General features: G+C 40.7%; 1 pseudogene; it reads right to left on the bottom strand.

Annotated features, from left to right (window-relative positions):
• Positions 1-12,441: 12,441 nt before the first annotated feature.
• Positions 12,442-18,689, bottom strand: part of LOC149148999 (sucrose synthase 2 pseudogene) — a 63,918-nt pseudogene continuing 57,670 nt past the window's right edge.

Here is an 18,689-nt window from a genome sequence, read left to right as displayed (position 1 = left end):
ACCTCTATATCAGTGCCACTCTATGAAAGCTCTGAGAAGTACTCACAGACTCCTGTCATGTTATGTGAAGCCCCACTATCCACATACTAGATACCTGAAGATGCTCCGCTAATCGAGGGAAAAGCATGCTCCCTCTGAACCTGTGTGGCAGGTGATCCTGCACTAGAGGACTCATACGCAGTGAACCCAAACTCCCGGTCAAAACGAACTGCAAAGTCGTCAACCTCTGCTAAAGCTGCCACGCTCTAGTTCTTTCCCTTCTTCTTCTTCTTCTTCTTCTTCGGACACACAACTGCACAATGTCCCATCTTTTGACAATTCCAACACTTCACCTTGGAATAGTCCTTTTGTGTGTTACCCTGTTTACCTTTACCTTTGCCTTTGTCCCCACCATTTCTTGTGGAAGCCTACTTCTTCCCTTTGCCTTTCTTGCCTCCTACTGACAGTGCTACACCCTCATCCTGCTCAACTGGCTTGGATGCCCCAAGATGACCTTTCCTGATATTTGTCTGAATGCAATCATCCCAAAACCTCTCCCATGTGGGAAGGGTCTCACGTGCACAAACCCCATCAACAAAGTTCATCCATGAACAGGGGAGGCCATTCACTGCAATCCGCACCAACTCAGTGGGTGGAATGTCCTCTCCAACTACTGCCAACTCATCTCTCATACTAGTAATCTTGGTAAGATATCCAGCTACACTATCATTACCCATGTTAATGGTCTTCAGCTTCTCCTTCAGGACCGTTTTCCGGTTCTCATTGGTACTCTGGTAGAGATTAGACAATGCTATCCACATCTCATGGGCATTTCTCTTTCCTCTCACATGAGGAATGTAATGGTCTTTGACTCTGTCTAGAATCAGTCTCTTACCCTTGTTGTTCTTTTTATTATACTCAGCCAACTGAATGGAATCAGTAGGCACAACAACAGGGTTCTGTGTGGTATGCACCATGATGTCCCAGACTTCTGCCTCCTCAAAGATACTCTGTATTCTCTCCTTCCAAATGTTGTAATTTCTATGCCCATCCAACCTATCCTCCACCCTCAATCCCAAGGACATCCTGCTGTCCTAAAATTGAAAAATAGCACTGCTATAGTAAAGATAAAACTGTTGTTTGTGAAAAATCAGCTTGCCGGAATTTCCTGAGTGAAAAATCAGCAGGGTGTAATTTTCCTCCTTGTTGTCCCAAACTACACTTCAGCACTCAAGCTTTGATACCATGTAAAAAATTTCTCATTTCTTACCCCGGTTTTCAGTTTCACCTTATTTCTCCAAAATAGTTAAATGCCCTTTCCCATATCCATACATTCAACAACTGAAAAATAAATTTTGCTGAAAACGCAAATTCTGGAAATTTTACAGAATGCTGGAAAATGCAGAAATAAAAAATCAACAGGTACAAACAACCATTTAACACATTTAAACATAGTAATTTTTGGTCAAGGTGACCCTAGAAAAACCCCCTACAACTCTCGGGGAAAACCAGTTCGAGAGCTCCTTCTTATTTCTGAAAAATGCTTTTTAAAGTGAGAAATATTCAGCAAAAATCAGCAAGTAAACTTTTACAACTTATCTCATTTTTTGTGCTTCACAGCCAGCTGGAAAAACTTTGCAAACAACAAAATCTGAACATCAATAAATGTTGTACGTCCTCCTTAATTTCTGTGCCAATTTTCAGCCTTAAATTCTACTGTATGACCTGCCTAGAAAATCGTGCAAGCTGCCAGAAATTCTGCTGTATGACTTCCTTGATTTCTATGCTAAAAACTGTTGTATGGCTTCCTTGAAAATCTGATGTACAACCTCCTTGAAAATCGTGCCAACAAACTCAAATTTTTGCTCCTCGATTTCTGTGCAAACTATTGTACGGTCTCCTTGAAAATCATGCCCAAAAATCTGCCTTTCACTGTATGCTAACTCAACTGTAAGGACTTGCTGGAATGCTGCTTTGGAATGTGTGCCAAGCTGCTGCCTCCTTCTCCTCCCTGTCTAGAAATCTCCCTTGCTCCCTTGCTCTCCTTCTCCCAATCTGCTCATGAAAGAATGAATGACCTTTTCCTCCTTTTCCTCTTTTAAGCTAACCCTAAGTGACTTTTGGGTGATCCCTAAATCCAATGGCTGAAATAGATTGAGATCTAGGGCTGAGATTAAATGCTCATTTAAATCTCACTTTCTATTTTTTAATTCACCCCACTTTAATAAATACCCACTTAGTCATTTATTTCCATGTCACTTTTCCTTTCTAATTTTTCATTGACTTTAATAAAGTCACTTTAAAATTAGACTTTAGTAACTTTATCACGTAAAGTCACTTTTAAATTAGATTTGACTTTATAAAAATTATAAAGTCACTTTAGGAGAAAAATTAAATTCGTTTGGAAACTTTTCCCTAGGCTGAAGATCAAAGCCTTAGGGAACCACCTGTCCTCTGGTACCAAATTTCAACATTTTCTGCTCTAGGGATACCTCTTTTTCTCTAGCTGCAGTAGTTTTCTCAGTGCTTGGTTCTTGCCGTTTCTCCTCCTCTTCTTCTTCATTTTTCTCTTTGTCAACTTGTTCCTTTCTCTCTGGTTCCACCTCTGTTCTCTATGCCTCTACCTCTTCTTCCTCTTCTGCTTCTGCCTCTTCATCTTTAGCACTAGAGGTTGGGGTATCACCAAGTGCAAGGGGTTGCGTGTCAAGGAAGGATTCCCTTTCCGTATCTATGAATTTGGACCAAAGGAAATGTACCCTTAGTTTATTCAGAGCATCTTCCACTATCAGTTTGATGAGGCCATGGTGGCCTAGGTGTTATTTCTTTCCTTCAGTCACCTTTTTGCTCATGTCCATGATGGACTGTAGGAGGAAATAAGGCACACTGAGTCCTCAGGATAGGGGAAACCTTGGTTGAAATATCAATTCATGGAGCAGTCTGAAATGGTAGCCGTAGACTGCACTCAATCTTCATTCACAAGAGATGAACTTAAGAATACGGTAGGCCACCTCATCCTTGGGATAGGGTAGGCTCTCCCTTCTAACTCCTTTTTTATCTTCAATGGGTTTCTCATCAGCAATGAATAAATTCTTATTAGCAATGGCACTAATGGACTTGTCTTATTTTCTCCATTGGACCCCTAGGGGAAGGGTTTTCACCTTGCTAATCATCTCGGGACTGATAGAAATGAATAATCCTCTCACACAATAGTGGCACTAGCCCTGGTATGAGAGTTTAGGGCCAAGGGAAATTGATAAGTGATTTCATCATCATATCCCTTTAGTAGCTCAAAGAAACCTAACCACTGATGCCTTCTGAAAATTTCTGCTATAGGGGGTTGAACATGAATTATCTTAGTGTCTGTAGGCTCTCTTCTATTGAATCCCCCTCCCATCTTCTTCTCTATTTTCAACTAGGTGTAGGAGGGTTTCTTCTTGTGATAGCTCTAATAGGAATTCAAATGTAACAAAGGGTTGTCATCTCTAGTTGATGACAATTATGTATATCCCCTCTAATTTATAGCCAGAAAAAATCTTTTAATCCACATGATGACTGATATTACTAAGAGAATTCAAGGTACACCAACATGTAAATCATGGACAAAAGAATGAGAGGGTCCACTTACTTGTCACCATAAGGCATGGTATGATGATAATTGGAGACTAAATTGACCCTAGCCAGTGTTCTTTCACCCTTGGAGGCATCTTGTAGAAACTTTATGTCATTCTTGTCGCTTCCTGTAGCTTCCTATAGCTTCCTGTAGCTGCCTCCTATAGAAATACGAAAGTAGGGTTTCAATCCTCTCGATAGCTTCCCATGCTCATCCTTACCTTAACTAATTTTGAAATGAATGAAGATGCAATAAAAATTGAGATTTGGTACATTATATGCTATTTTTGGCTAGGGCTCGGATGCTATTTTTAGACTGTTGGCCCACCTGGAGTGATCATTTCCTCGTCCCTCATAATCAACACTCACTCCCTGTTAATTGATCTTGACTGATGTGACACTCCCACATTGAATGATGACTGATAAATCACTTTTTTTTCACTGACCAAGGGTGACCAAGTTAACTTGCCACCTCCAACTTATAAAAAATATCTTACCTTGACATTCATACATTTTTCATTATTTTACACTTAGGTGGGATCTTAGAGGTTACCATAACCGTGCCTACCTTATGCTCAATTGAAGAATGTTGGAGTATTGGTCCTTTGTGTCATTTCCCAGGGAATTACCTTGTTGTCTCTTTGTATACTTTCTTTGCTCCTATGTGGTTGATTGTTTGCGTTGTTCATGTGTGCAGGTCCTTTGTTGATATCCCAGGTGTTGCTACTACTATTGTAATGTCCTACTTGGAACGGAAGGGTGCTTTAGAATTATGGCATCTCTTACTTCAAAGGAGTGATGAAAAAGAGTGTAGGGGATTTGATGATGATCAGAGGGCCCCTATTGAGTAGTGAAGTGTTGTGGAAATGGAGGGAATTTGCTCTGCTTTTTTTTTTATAAATTTTTTAAAATGAGACAAAGCTTAGGGTTAGTTTTGAAAGATAGTGATTTTTGTTAATCGGGGATGCATGGAGGATGGGTTAGTGGTGTATCAAGGTTGGAGGACCTTAGTTAAACTTGGATAGATCAAACATCATGATTTTCCCAATCAAATCCTCTTCTTGTATAATTTTGAGACTCTCTTGTAGTGCTACAGGATCTTCCTGTAGCAGTTACAAGCTTCTTGTAGTAATCTAGAGAGGGTTTGAAAATGGGTTTTTGAGCCACGAGGATGGGTAAGAGTGGTGAGAACATGGTTTATATGAAGGTTATCGAGTGGACAGAGGGAAAAGTGAATGGAAATTTGAAAATTTTACCCCTGTAGGTCTGCAATTGTCCACTCTCCTCAAAACCTGTAAAATTACATAAATTATTAATAGACAACTTATTGATCCTTGTCATAACATTCTCCTTTGTTTTTTTTGTCTTTTTATTTCCTTTTTTTCTTTTTTTTAGGGACACACATGTTGCTTCAAGAGAAGTTTTAACCTACATGCCTGCCCTGAGTGCCTCATCGGAGGTTTTCACCCAAGGATCTTTTATGTTTTCTTTTTTCTTTCTTCCACTCTTGGGCTTCCTCAAGGAGGTTTTCAACCCAAGAGTTTGCCTGAGATGCCTCATGGAGGTTTTCATCTAGGGCTTTTATTGTTTTTTTTCACAAACAAAAATGGTGTCTAGGAATGTTGTGAGGTGGATGTTATGACACCTCCAATCACATTCACCTCTTTGCTGATGGTGCTAATTAACTCTTCCTTAGACATAGGCTTTCTGTAAACCTTCAATCTGTAGCCATTGACAAGTAGGGGAATCCCTTCCTCATTAATGGTTTTGATTTGAACAAATCCATTTTCATGGAATTTCTCTATCACATATGGGCCTAACCACCTTGTCATAAATTTTCCTTTGAAGTATTTGAACCTAGATTCATATAGAAGGGCCCAATCCCCTTATTGAAAAACCTTGTCCTTGATGTTCCTATCATGCCATAATTTCCTCTGCAATTGGATAAATTTGGTGTGTAGGAGGGCTTGCATTATGAATTCATCCAAGCCATTTAACTGGAGCAACCTCTCATGTTGTGCCTTGGTGACATATAAATCTGAAGGTGTTTCCATTCTCAAAATGTTGTACTCAAACTCAATAGAAAGCAGAGCCTTTTTTCCATAGACCAACTCATAAGGGTAAAAGCAGTAGTTGTCTTCCAATTTGTATTATAGGCCCAAGTGGCCTCCACTAGCATGTCTTCCCAATCCTTTCTGTTGCTACTCACAACCTTGGTGAGGATGCCTTCTAATTCCCTATTGGTGTCCTCTACTTGTCCATTGGGCTGAGGATGATAAGAAATAGATTTTTTGTGCTTGATATTATGCTGTCTTAACAAATTCTCGATCATATTTGATGTGAATTCATCTCCTTGATCGGTCACTAGCTCTCTGCGGTACCCAAATTTGTAGAACACATTCTCTCTTAACTTTTTCCTCTATTTCTACCTTGATATCCATTGTCTCATCCCATTTTTCTAATAATTAGTGCATACAATGATATACTTTTTCTTCCCTGATGGTGGATCAATTGGCCCAATGAAATCCATGCCCCACTTGTCAAATGGCTCTACAACCACCTAAGCTTGTAAGGGAATTTCATCCTTGGGACTAGGTTTCCCCATACTTTGGCACTGATCACATCCATTGGTGTATATTCTTGCATCTTGGTGGAGAATGGGCCAGTATTAACCAACTTTTAGAACCTTGAAAGTTGTCCTCTTAGCAGCAAAGTGACCTCCAGAAGGCCCATCATGACAAAATGAGAGGATGTCAAAGACTTCCTCATCCTTGATACATCTACTCAAGATTTAATCTAGTCCCAGCTTGAAGAGATTTCCCCTAATCTAAGTGAAAGGGGAACTCTTCCTTACAATTCCGCTCTTCTCCTTGGACGATGGATTTGGAGGGAATTCTACATAATCTAGGTAGCTGGTTATGTCAACAAACCATGGATAAAGAACTGAAATAGAAAATAAGTGCTCATATGGTAGCTAATCACCAACCATTCCTTCCTCACCTGCAAGAAAAGCAAGTCTAGACAAAAAATCTCCAACTACAATTTCTTTACCTGGATTATCAATGGTAGTTAAATCAAACTGCTGTAATAGGATCAACCATCTAATAATTATATCATTCACATCAGGCTTGATCATTAATTACTTGATACTTGTGTGGTGAGTATGAAAAAAGTTTGATATCCAGTGATGTAGTGTCTGAACTTGTTCAAAGGGTGGACAACAACTAGGAGTTCCTTTTCAGTTATAGTGTAATTCAATTCAGCCTTAGACATATTTTTGCTAATGAAGTAAACGACATAAGGTAACTTTTCATATATTCGACCTAGAGCCACTCCTACATATTTTCCAAATGCATCAACATGGATGTGAAAACAAGGAGCCCAATTTGGGTCTCTAAGTATGGGTGTAGTAGTCAATTTGTCTTTCAAGATCTCTAGGGCCTCTTCGAAACTATCTAACAAGAAAAATTTAGAGTCCTTGGCCAACAATCCAAACAATGGTGAGGATACTTTGTTGAACTCTTTGCTAAGCCTCCTATAAATATAGCTAAGCCCAAGAAGCTCCTAACATCCCTTTGCTTTTGAGGATTAGGGACCCTTTTTATGATGGAAACTTCGTTTGGGTCCACTTGTATTCCCTCCTAAGATATTGAATGAATGGCCAAGGATATTCCCTGAATTCATCAAGAATTCACACTTCTAAGAACTAAGTGATAGGTTCATTTCAATGCACTTCTTTAGGACTTTAGCTAGGTTAGAGAGAGCCTCGATAAAGTGACACCCATAGGTAGTGAAGTCATCCATGTAGATCTTTATAGAGTCACAGACTAGCTCAACAAAGATGCTCAGAATTTCCCTTTGAAAAGTTGTAGGGGAATTACATAATCTGAAAGGAAGGACCCTATAAGAAAAGGTACCGCAAGGAAAGTGCATGTAGTTTTATCTTTATGCTCTAGGTTGATCTGGACCTGATTGTAACCACTGAATCCATCCAGGGAAGAGAAATTCTTCCCTACAAGACCGTCTAAGACTTTATCAATGAAAGGTAAACATAAATGGTATTTCTTAATGGTTTCATTTAACTCTCTTTACTCCACATAGATCCTCCACTTTCCGTTCTTCTTTATGACCAAAACTTGAGGGGATACCTACTCACTATATGAGATGGGGTAGATGAACCCTACATCCAACAACTTTTGCAAGTCTTCCTTTGCTATGTCTTTAAGGGTTGGGTTCATTCTCCTCTAAGGTTGGCACATAGATTTCTATCCTTCCTTGATTGTAGATGTGATGAGTACACATCTAAGGATGCACCCCTTTCATTTCTTTGTAGCTCCAAGAAAAGGCATATAAGTGCTCTCTCAACATTTTGCACAATTTCTCTTCATGTTTGGTAGAGGGATAGGGGTTAATCTTCAAGGCTTTAGATGGACCAAATTCTACCATTTTTACATGTGTAGGACTTGGCTCCACTAGGAATGACTCGTTCCAAGGATTACCCTCAAATTTTGATGCAAGAGCATTTAGCTCAAGAAAAATCATTGTATTTTAGTAGACATAGGGGGTCTTGTGTTTCCAAGGAACTTAGTTTCCAAAATGTCAAATTAATGTAATTATTTAGGCATTTGGGTGATTTTAATGAAAATAAGAATTAATTAAGTATTGTGAGGCATACTGTAAATGTACTCAAATGAAGGGGAACATGAGAGAATCATGATAGTTAAGAGTTCATAGGGATTGATATCTTTGGAAATTAATTGAACATATTGAATTAGGAATTAGTTCATTATTTATAGGATTGAGAGGATTCTTAGGTTTTAGTTGAAATTATTAAGGATCTGGACTAGAAATTGGTTATAGAAATCTTTTGTATAAATGTAAGCCTAAAAGGCATAGTCAAGTTAGATAGTTAGTTGATTAGCTAGTTAGAGGTTTTGAGGTAGAGGTTTGAATGTAAGCCTACAGGAAGATTGTGAAACAGAGGCCGCTGATTAGAATATCATGCCAAAGAGAGAGAGAGATACTCTTATGTAAATATTTATTTATCAATATAGAGAATTCGATTTTGAATTGTGTGGTGTGTATTGATTAATGAAGTTATGAATTGTGTGTGAATTAGAAGATTCTGCATAGTATATGCATGCAAGTGAAGTTCGAGCAGAACACAGAGAAGAAGGGAAGTATGTAGGATTAGGGTTTTATCGATGAATCCGATCAAAGGATCCAAGTGAAGTTCAAGGGTGACAGTGAATAAGAATACGTGGAGTTAAGCTAAGGAGGGAGTTGTGTTGTAGAACAACCAAAAAATAGAAACCCTGAAGTAAGCTGAAACCACAGGGAACTTTGAGAAACCGTGAAAAGGAAAAGAAAGTAAAGGCACGAAGGAAGGAAGTAAACATGCACAGGAGCCGCCAGACCATTTAGATCGGCGGATGTTAATGGCGGAAGAAGAATGGTAGAGGAATAGATCTGGATCGTTGACAGATCTGTTAGATCGATGGTGATCACCAACTATGGGGGTAGGAGAGTACAAATTTCCTTGATTGTGGTTGTAGTCCCACACTCACTCCTAGCCGTCGATCTCATATTCAACCTTTTAGATCACAGTCAACTGCGAGGGTTATGCTGTTTTTAATCTATGTGCTAGTTGAAGACCTTCAAGCTGTAGATTTGATGGCCTCTTATATCCAATGGATATCAGGTCATAAAATGATCAGACGTTAATCTCAAAACCAGACCTGAACTTTTATACATCAAGGATTTATATTCCTTATCAGCTCTATAAGGGTGGTTGAACGTTGTGCATGATTCTCGTGCGATATCACTGCTGACGGTTGGATCAAGTGTGCCTTGATCAAATAGTGGGGTATCGTAGATTAGTTTCTCATCGTAATATTTCATAAGTGAATGAACCTTGGACTTAATAAAATGTGATTTGCGATGTGTGATGCTTAGAGGACTTGTAAAGCTTCATTGATCAGGTGTAACATCAACTATCGGATTGGGTAGAAGATCAACAGTGGATATTGAAGCCGATAAAGCTTGGGAAAGAGCGGACCTGAGAATTTTATTAACGAGGGTTAAGTTTGTTTGAGTTCCAGATGGTGAATGAGATATGGCACGACAACCATTGATTTGATGGAGTGAAATTAATAGTGGAGGCTGAATGTGATAAAGGTGAGTGTCGAAAAATGTGCAAGGTTGTGGAATGGAAGAAAGAGCAATCACATATCGCAAATTGGGAGTTATAAATGAAATATTCTTAAGAGTCCTTTGAATCTTTGCGATTGCGATAAAGGATGAGTTGGCACATAAAGTTGGGGAATTTATAACTTAAAACAACCTTTCTGCCCAAAAGGTTGACTAAACTTCAGACTAATGAATAATCAAATAAACGGTTCCACATGAGATTTAATTAAGCGGCCTTAACCCTTTATCAGAGAAGGTTTTCAACACAGATTAGGTGATTAAGGCCTATTACCAGTGACATGCAATTTTATTTTGCATAATGTGGGTATTTTCGGCTTATCCCGACATCAAAGTGGTGTCAAAGCAAATTGTGGTTGAAACATTTGGTATCAAAGCAACACAAAAATTTTGTGTGAAAATTTCTTTGGGAAAATTGAGAACAGAGTTATGTGTTAAGATGTGTATGTAGGCAAGACGAGATCAGATACTAATATGAAAAACAGTAGGCACACAGAGATAATATGTAGTAGAATTTACAGATGCAATAGATAGAGAACAATCCATTCAAAGTGTAGGAGAATAGTAGAACAAAAACATACATAGATCTTGAAGGTAGCAGCATTAGAAGGTGAGAAGACTGCAACAACCTAGAGCAAGGAGTGCTCAATTGGTTCCAAAGGAAAGAACCAGAGAAATGCGAAAAGATTGAGCTCATAGGAGAGAAGCTTAGAGAGGCATATGTAGTAAGAAGGAGACTTGTTACTGCAGAGGTATTGTATTAGCTCACAAAGGCAATTCCATAGAGGATGTTAGCCTCCTATACCAATAGGTTTTCATCTCTCATGATTAACAGTGGAAGTGCCAAAAATGCTCACCTTCCATGCCACTAAGGTTCCATTTTTGTGGAGAAAGCAGAGAGTTAAAAAATGTAAAGAGGGTATGCCTTAAAAGAAAAATCAAAGGGCAAGAAAATGAATTGGTCAAAGAGAAAATAAAAGAAATGAACCCCAAACAAAGACCATGAAAGTGGCTAGTCCAAATTGCCACTACTACTTTGATGGGTGGCCCAACAGCTCAAGCTGGGCCTCACCATGTTTTAAAGTGCATGTTGTAGACTAGAGAGGAAGTACCTGTTCAAACAGTTCAAGCTTGACAGATGACTAGGTGGATAGAGAAAGAAAGGAGCCCAACTGCTTAATCTGGACCCTTGGAAGTCATAAGGGTAGACTTAGATAGGAGGGAAGCAAACAGAAAAAAGAATTATCAGGGTTTGCAAGGCTAAGTGCACCCATACAAAGGAAGAAAAAATGTTAGGCATAATAGGCAGGGTAGGCAGTTGGAGGTTGCAGAAGGCAAGATCCAAGCATATCACTTGGAATAAATCACAAAGTGGTCATCAGCAGGAGAAAGGCAGGAGCAATGGCCTATTTGGAAAAATACTAAACCAGCACTAACTTCCCTCACCCCTTTCAAAAGATTCTTACTAACCTCCCCATGAGCACTGCAGGATCTGCCTGATCAGTCCTCCTTATATTCCTCATTTGTGAAAATTTGATGTCATAAATGACTTCTTTCTTTGAAAAGAAGCCACATTTCTTGTGTAAAAGTTCTTTTCATTTTGATCTACTTCCTAACTAAGTTGGATTCTTGAAAAGCTTAGTAACTATCACTTCCCATTCTCATTCCCCTCCAAGTACTAACTACTAACTCTATCTACACTAAATCCCTATGTTCCCCTTTCCCTATTATTATAACACCATGGTGTATAAACCCCTAAACAATGTATAAATATCCCCCCTTCAGCATTATAGCTGAATAGTAGGTCTATGGGAGACATTAGTCCACCAGGGACTATAGTCAACCCTTTTTTTGGGAATTACTCTAACCCCTGGTTAGACTAATAGCCCACCCTTAACCCTCATCTATACCCCTTTTTCCGAAAAAATTCATAAATATCCATGCAAACCCTTTCCCCCCACTCAAACCTAAGTCTAACCATTTGTTGACCCCCCGACGGATTAATCCATACCCCAAAAAACCCACAAAAAGCCCCTAACCCAAAGTTCTAAGCCCGCATAATTTAAATGATTATTTTATTATTGGGCAGGTCCCCACCCAAAGTTGCACGCTGGGTCGGGGCGCCCGCCAGCCGTCCATCATCTGCTGCCCCCGATCCAACGGTGGGCGGTCTTTTTTGAATTTGAACGTGCCTCCCTTTAACGTCTGGGGAGAGGGCGGTTTTGACCCCCGTACACGGGATGCGTGGCAGCCGGCGGGGGTGTTCGGAGCCCCTCTCCTCGATATCGCCTTCTCCCAAAAGCGGTGCGGGGAGACCGCTTACCACTTTCCCCGATACCGCCCCTCTGATGGCGTGTCACCTCCACGTCATCATGACGTCACGTCACCGACCCCCGCCCCCGCGCCTCGTAGCCCTCCACGTAACCTTGCCACCCCACACCGCCCGCCACCGTGTCCCGCCACGCTGGCCTCCAGCTCAGTGCCCACGTCACCCTCCGTACCCCGGGCCCGCCATGACGTCATGCTGACGTCATCAGCGGAAAAGCGCCAATAACCCGCATTTTCCCAAATTTGTCGTTAAAAGCGCCCAAACAAGTCGTTTTATGTCATTTTCACGCGAAAAAGACAGAGCCGTTGTGAGCTTGTTCACTGCGAAATTGCCTCCGAACCGCCAAATTCAAAGCTGCAGACGCCACAACTCATCAATTTAGCTGCATTGTGCACCCACTGTTCGACCCGAAGGTTTTCCACACCGTTCATCCAGGTATTCACCGCAATTCTCTTATTTTGCCCCTGTGCATGCCGTTTCTCTGCAAATTCTCCATTAAGCACCTGGTAATTCCCAAATTAAAGAAGGTCTCTTAGTAAACTCTAGACTAAACAACCTGCATTGCCCTCTGCTCCAAAAATTTGATGTTACAACAAAAATTCGCGGCCTTAAATTCACAAATTATCATCCAAATTGCCCGGCATTGTTCCCTTTTGCCGGGTACATATTGGAAAAACCGAATTTTACTAAGTTGTAATCCTACCCCCTCCTCTACAATTCATCCTCATTGATTCACAATCCCTGTGAATTTACCTAAGCAGAGCAAAGGCAGTCCTGCATAGCCTGCCTATTCCATTTTGAAGAAAATTTCTAGCATTATCTGCCTTCAGTCTGTCACTTCAGCTTTAAAAAGCCTTGCAAGCTATTGCACTTACCTTGTTCAATTCAGAAACCACATAATGGTTGCTCCTGCGCCCACAACTCTCAGTGTTGCCCCCATAAATGCACCAAATAAAGACCTGGAGTCCTTGCCTCTTGCTGACAGAGATTTCCTCATCCAAGACTTTGTGGGTGATAGGAACCACTTGCAGACCTTCAGGGAATTGAGAGATGACTACTTAAACAACAATGACATATATGGGGTATGGGAATCCAATCTCCCTTACTACTTCCTCCCCTCTGTCAACATTTTTCCAGAGATTATCCGCCTTTGTGATGAGAATTATGATGCCAGTCAAAGAGCTGTCAAGTCTCCATCTGGGAGCGTCCTCTTTCACATTAATGCTGAGTCCATCAACCAGATGCTCAATTTCAAACAAACTCAGCTACTGTTCCCTTTCTCTATGAACTATCTGTTGGATACAGGTGCCAAGATGTCCACTGCTGACATTCAGAAAATCACCCAGACATTTATGAGGCCTGACTGCCAGCCCACAGGGTCACCTCCCTATTTATATGTCCACTTTACTGATGTGGGCAAGCTCCTGTTGTACATGATTGCTTATGTCTTGGGGTCTAAAACCAGCGAGTTTGTTGATGAGACAGTGCTGGTGTTACTAGCTGCCTATAGCCAACAGGATACATGAGCAGCTTTTTAAAGTAGACAGGGAGGGCATCTTCAAGTATTCATCTTATATCTACCACCTGTTCATGTACTATCAGTCCAAGGCTTTTCCATGCGACATCAAAAAGCTGGATTCTAAAGGATAAAGAAGATCTGTTATCTTATGGACATCTGTCTTCCATCAAGTGCAAAATTCACCATATTCATATTGTGAATTCATTGATCAATTTGTTTACCCAGTCTCTTGTTTGTTGATGAGGTCCCCTCCTCCCAGAGTGTCATTTGAAATATAGAAAATCCTGCAGCTCTCCAAGAATTTTAAAATAGGTGATTGGTACCTATACCAGGATCATACAGTCATCAGAATCTATGGTTGTGAGATCTGTCCATACAGGCTCCCAAAATATGTGCCCATGAGACTGTTTGCCTTGGAGTATTATAGGCAGCTCATTCACTCTGACCTCACTCACTTTCACAGCTCCAAAAAGAAAGCCCATCTCAAGTTCAAACACCACCTGGGCCCCTTTATTATGAATAAGGAAGAGGGATGGCAGGATGCTGAAAAAATCCTCAAAGACAAGTACAAGCTCTCAAAAAGCTTCTGGTGGGTCCCTTACGACCCTGAAGGCTTCATCACTGCTAGAAGAGTCAAGTACAGGCTACTAGGCTATGAGCATTGCAAATATCCACACATTGAACAGTATGCCAATCAGCAAGAATGGAAACTAGATACATTAATTGAAAAATTGACTGAAGAAGAGATAATGCAAAAGAATGTCAAGGATTTGGAAAAGACTCTTGACTTAGATTCTGTGCAACAGGTATCCTTCAAACGACCGCACCCAGTAGGGGAAGGGACCTCGGCCACAACAACTGCACCAACCACACAGGCACCTTCTATAGCAGCACCAAGTACAGATAAAGGCAAAGGAATAATGGGTGCTGAAGAGGAAGCACTAAAAGAACAACCTGCCCCCTCAAGTGGGCAGCAACAAGAGCATACCCCCCCACCACAAACTGAGCCACCAGCAGTGCCAATATTGCAGACTCCCGCACATGAGGAGAGGGGTAAGAAAAGAGATAGAGAAGAGTCCACTCCTGCTAGTGGATCCTCCCAGCAACCTGAGGCCAAGAGGCAAAGGGTTGACTCCCCAGAGATAGAAGAAATCAGTGAAGAAGTCCTTGACAACCCAAGGAAAGATGGGGAAGGCAGCCAGCAAACAGGTACAAGCTCCTTTTAGCAGGAGCAGGGATCACAACTTGGTTTGGAGGTGTCATCCTCCACTCAGCAGAGCAAGAAGCCTACAAGCACTAAGGCTTCTTTCAAACAAATAAAGGCACAAAATGACTTGCTGAGAGTAGAAGTGTATAAACAGTTTCTAAATGCAACACCAGCCCAGCAAGAAAGGCTGATGTCTGTATATGACCTTCAAGAGGAGAAAATGATCCTCAGTCACTTTAAACCTAAGGTGTCGCAGCCTAAATCAGCTGCAGATTTTGTAAGGAAAAGGGTGGAGGTCATGGCAAAGGACATTCACCCCATGGACCAAATAGAACTCCACAAGCAAACTGGAGAAATGGTCTATGCCACCTTGGTGGAAAGGGCAACCATGGCCCATGAATTAAAAGAATCACTGAAAAATACCAACATTCAGTTGGATTTTGAGAGAATGTCCTCCATGGCCAAGGACAACAGTATAAAATCACTGGAGGACATCATCATCGACCTAGGACATGATCCTAAGGATCCAAAGGGCGTAAGGGCCCTCCTGAAGAAAAAAGAAGATGACCTTAATGCACTGAAGAAAAGGTTAAAGATGCTGCCCACAGAGCACCCTCAAACAACAGAATTACAGAAGGAAAAGGAGGCCGATGAGCAATTGGATCTTATAATGCAGCTCAACCAGAAGGTCCTTGATTTGGAGAAGGAACTTGAAGGAGCACTACAAGATAAGCAGGGAGAATCCACATCCCAAGCTCCTCCAACTACTTCAACCACTGCAACAACAACAGAGGCAGCAGTAGCCCCCGTGACAACCACAACAGAAGAAGCAACAACAACAACAGCTCCAGAGTCTAGTACAAGCATGGAAGATTTGACTAAAGCTATTAAAGAAATGGAGCTCCAGGCTACTGAGATAAAGCAGGCCAAGGAAAAATTAGCAGAGCTAGAGGCCAAATATGATAAGTCAAAGATGATTGTGGCAGAGCAAGGTAGAGAAATAAAGGCCCTCAAAGAAAAGATAAAAGCCTTGGAGAAAGAGCTTAAGCTAGAAAGTGCTATGGCTGAAACAAAAAGAATTCTGTGGGCCAGAATTGACCAATCCATCACTAGACAATGGAAGTTAATTAAGACTGTGCATGAACAAATGGACTTAATTGGCCAAGCACAAATAGAGATTTAGAAGGCCAAAACAGTGCTGGGAAACAGGCCTGAGCAGGCCAATAGAATGATAAATTTTTTGAACAACCAGACTAAGGAGGAATTGGCAGCCATCAGCATTGTCAACAGAACAGAGGCTGTCCTTACAGCTAAAAAGGTGCTGACTCTCAGGAATTTTGTACAAACCGTGGAGAGGAAATGCTATGAAATACAGGCTGAGGTAGATGAGTACAAACTCAAAATGGGAGCACTACAACAAAAGGGACTGCCCAGCCTACTGAACAGCACAGGAAGACTGCTCCCCCGTGAGCAATATGCCACCAGAATGTCAAATTTTATTGAAAATCAAATCACTGCATCTGGCAGTACTTCTGAGGAAACAGGGCCTCCAACAGGGCAAAGCCTATATAATAAACTTGAAAGTCTATTTTTCATTGAAAATGAGGTAAATCACCTTTTTGAGATTCCTCCAAATTTTTATAGATATACAGAGGCAGATGAAACTTTAGTGAAGATTCGAAGACATCAAATGCCCAAGGAGGATTGGTGGCAGGCAATGCTTCAAATTTTGCCACAATAGCCTCAGTTGCTCGGTCATTGCCAGCTCCAACTCAGCAAAAGTCAAACAGCAAAATAAAGACAACATTTAAGGCATCCGAAAGGTGACTCAGCATATAGACAACGACAGCAAGCCAAGAGATAAATACGCAATTTTTGGACAGCATATCCTCAGCCGACTCCAACAGCCACAAAGTCAACAGTTTCTGACCATTTTGGACAGCTAAGGCACTGAAGAGTTACTACAGCATTTACTTTCTCAGCTACCATGCTCCAGGAGTTGGCACGACATTAATGAAACATTTACTCATCAGTTAGATATTTTCTTATGTAAATTATGTATATATACCTCCCCGACAACGTATAAGGGGTTGGTGATTTTCATTCTATGGCAAATTTATTGTATACTTTCAGATTATCTAATGAAAAAGGCTGGAAAAGCTCAGTGATTTACTGAATGTTTGATGTCTTGGTGATGCTATGCGTGCTGTTGCAGAATTCCTGTGCTGTCTGATGGAACAATAAGTTTTCTCAATCTATGTTTTGTCTTCTTATGTTTATTTAAATCATATACATGTTTCACTAATCTAGCAATAGAGAAAAGGAATAGTACAGGAAATGTTTGGTTACACCTTGTGCTCAATCTCTATTGCTGAAAATGTTTTCTTCAGAATTGATCATGAACATGAATTCTTAATTGCTCATGTTTTCATTTATTCTATAAATATGAATGTTATGTAGAAATTCTTCATTGCTTCTAAATAATATTCTCACTGTTTCTCCATATCAGCTTGTTGAAATATCCTTAATTGCCTTTCGTACCCTGGTTACATCACACTTAAATCACAGATTTAAAGAATTGTTTCTCAGACACTTATCTGGCTCTGCAGCATCACTATGGTAACAACACAGACATATCAAACTGATTTAGCATCACTGACTCCATGCCCAATGGCCTAGAACACCCTGGTAAGCACACACATATCTTGACTGAAGTCATCATCCAGCAAATTCCTAGACAAAACCTTGAGCATTATAACTAGCCTAAAATATTACACAAACAAAGTTAAATCAAAAAGAGAGAGCCCTCTCTAGTCATAGGTAGGCTAGAACCTGTGACCAAAAGATTGGTTATTGGTTACCTCGGCCGTATTCCCTTGGGAGTCAAAAGGGAACAACCTGAGTGATAACATAATTGGCGACTCCGCTGGGGACCAGAGCGTATTTTTCAGCTGCTGTCTGTTTTTAGACAGTGGTTCCAAAAGCTTAAGCAGTCCCTTAAAAATAGTTCTAAAAATAGCCTCAAAAAATACCAAAAACAAGTTCAGAAGCTGGCTCCTAAGAAGAGAACTAGGCACACCAGGTCAAACCCTGACCCAAATCCCCCACCTATTTTTGATAATCCAAATCTGATCCCTAAAACTCTTAGGAACCAGAAGGAACCAGAACAATCTCCTGAAGCTAGCCCTGAGGCAGGTCAGCAGAGTTTTATTCCAACCCCTGCTAAACCATCTGTTCACCCTCATACAACTCATTCTTCCCCCTCTTCATCATCCACTTCTCAAAACATATTGTCCACATCCAACACACAGACTGCTGTTGTTTTCCCTGTTGTCCCAGTTGTTCCATTTCTACCAGTTGTCCCACTTGTTCCCCCAAATATTGCTAACCGTTATGCACCACTTCAGTTACCTGGCAATCCTGGGGCTATGCCTCAGGACTACCAAAGCAAGGTTACTTATTTCGATGGAACCAATACATACACTGCCTTACAGCATACTAAGAAAATGCAAGATTACTTTGAAAACTATGAGATAGATGATGATGATGTAAGGATGAAAATTTTTGTCCAAAGTTTGACAGGTGAAGTAAGAACCTGGTTCAAGGCCCTGACCCCAAATTCAATAGCTGATTTGGGTGCCCTTTATCAGTCTTTTTTAAACCGATGGGAAAAGAAAAAGGACCCTCTACACATCCTATCTGAATATGACACCATAAGAAGAGGCCCACAAGAAACTGTCCTGGACTATTGCACTAGATTCAACACTATTTATAATGCCATTCCTCAAAACCTTAGACCTCCACCTGATTTAGCATTGATTAAATTCCCTGATGGATTT

This window comes from Pinus tabuliformis, chromosome 9 (assembly GCF_031772625.1).
Source record: "Pinus tabuliformis cultivar Carrire ecotype Pingquan chromosome 9, CPIR1, whole genome shotgun sequence".
Taxonomy (NCBI): Eukaryota; Viridiplantae; Streptophyta; class Pinopsida; order Pinales; family Pinaceae; genus Pinus; species Pinus tabuliformis.
The sequence above is the reverse complement of the archived record's forward strand: the minus strand, read 5'-3'. Positions and strand labels throughout refer to the sequence as shown.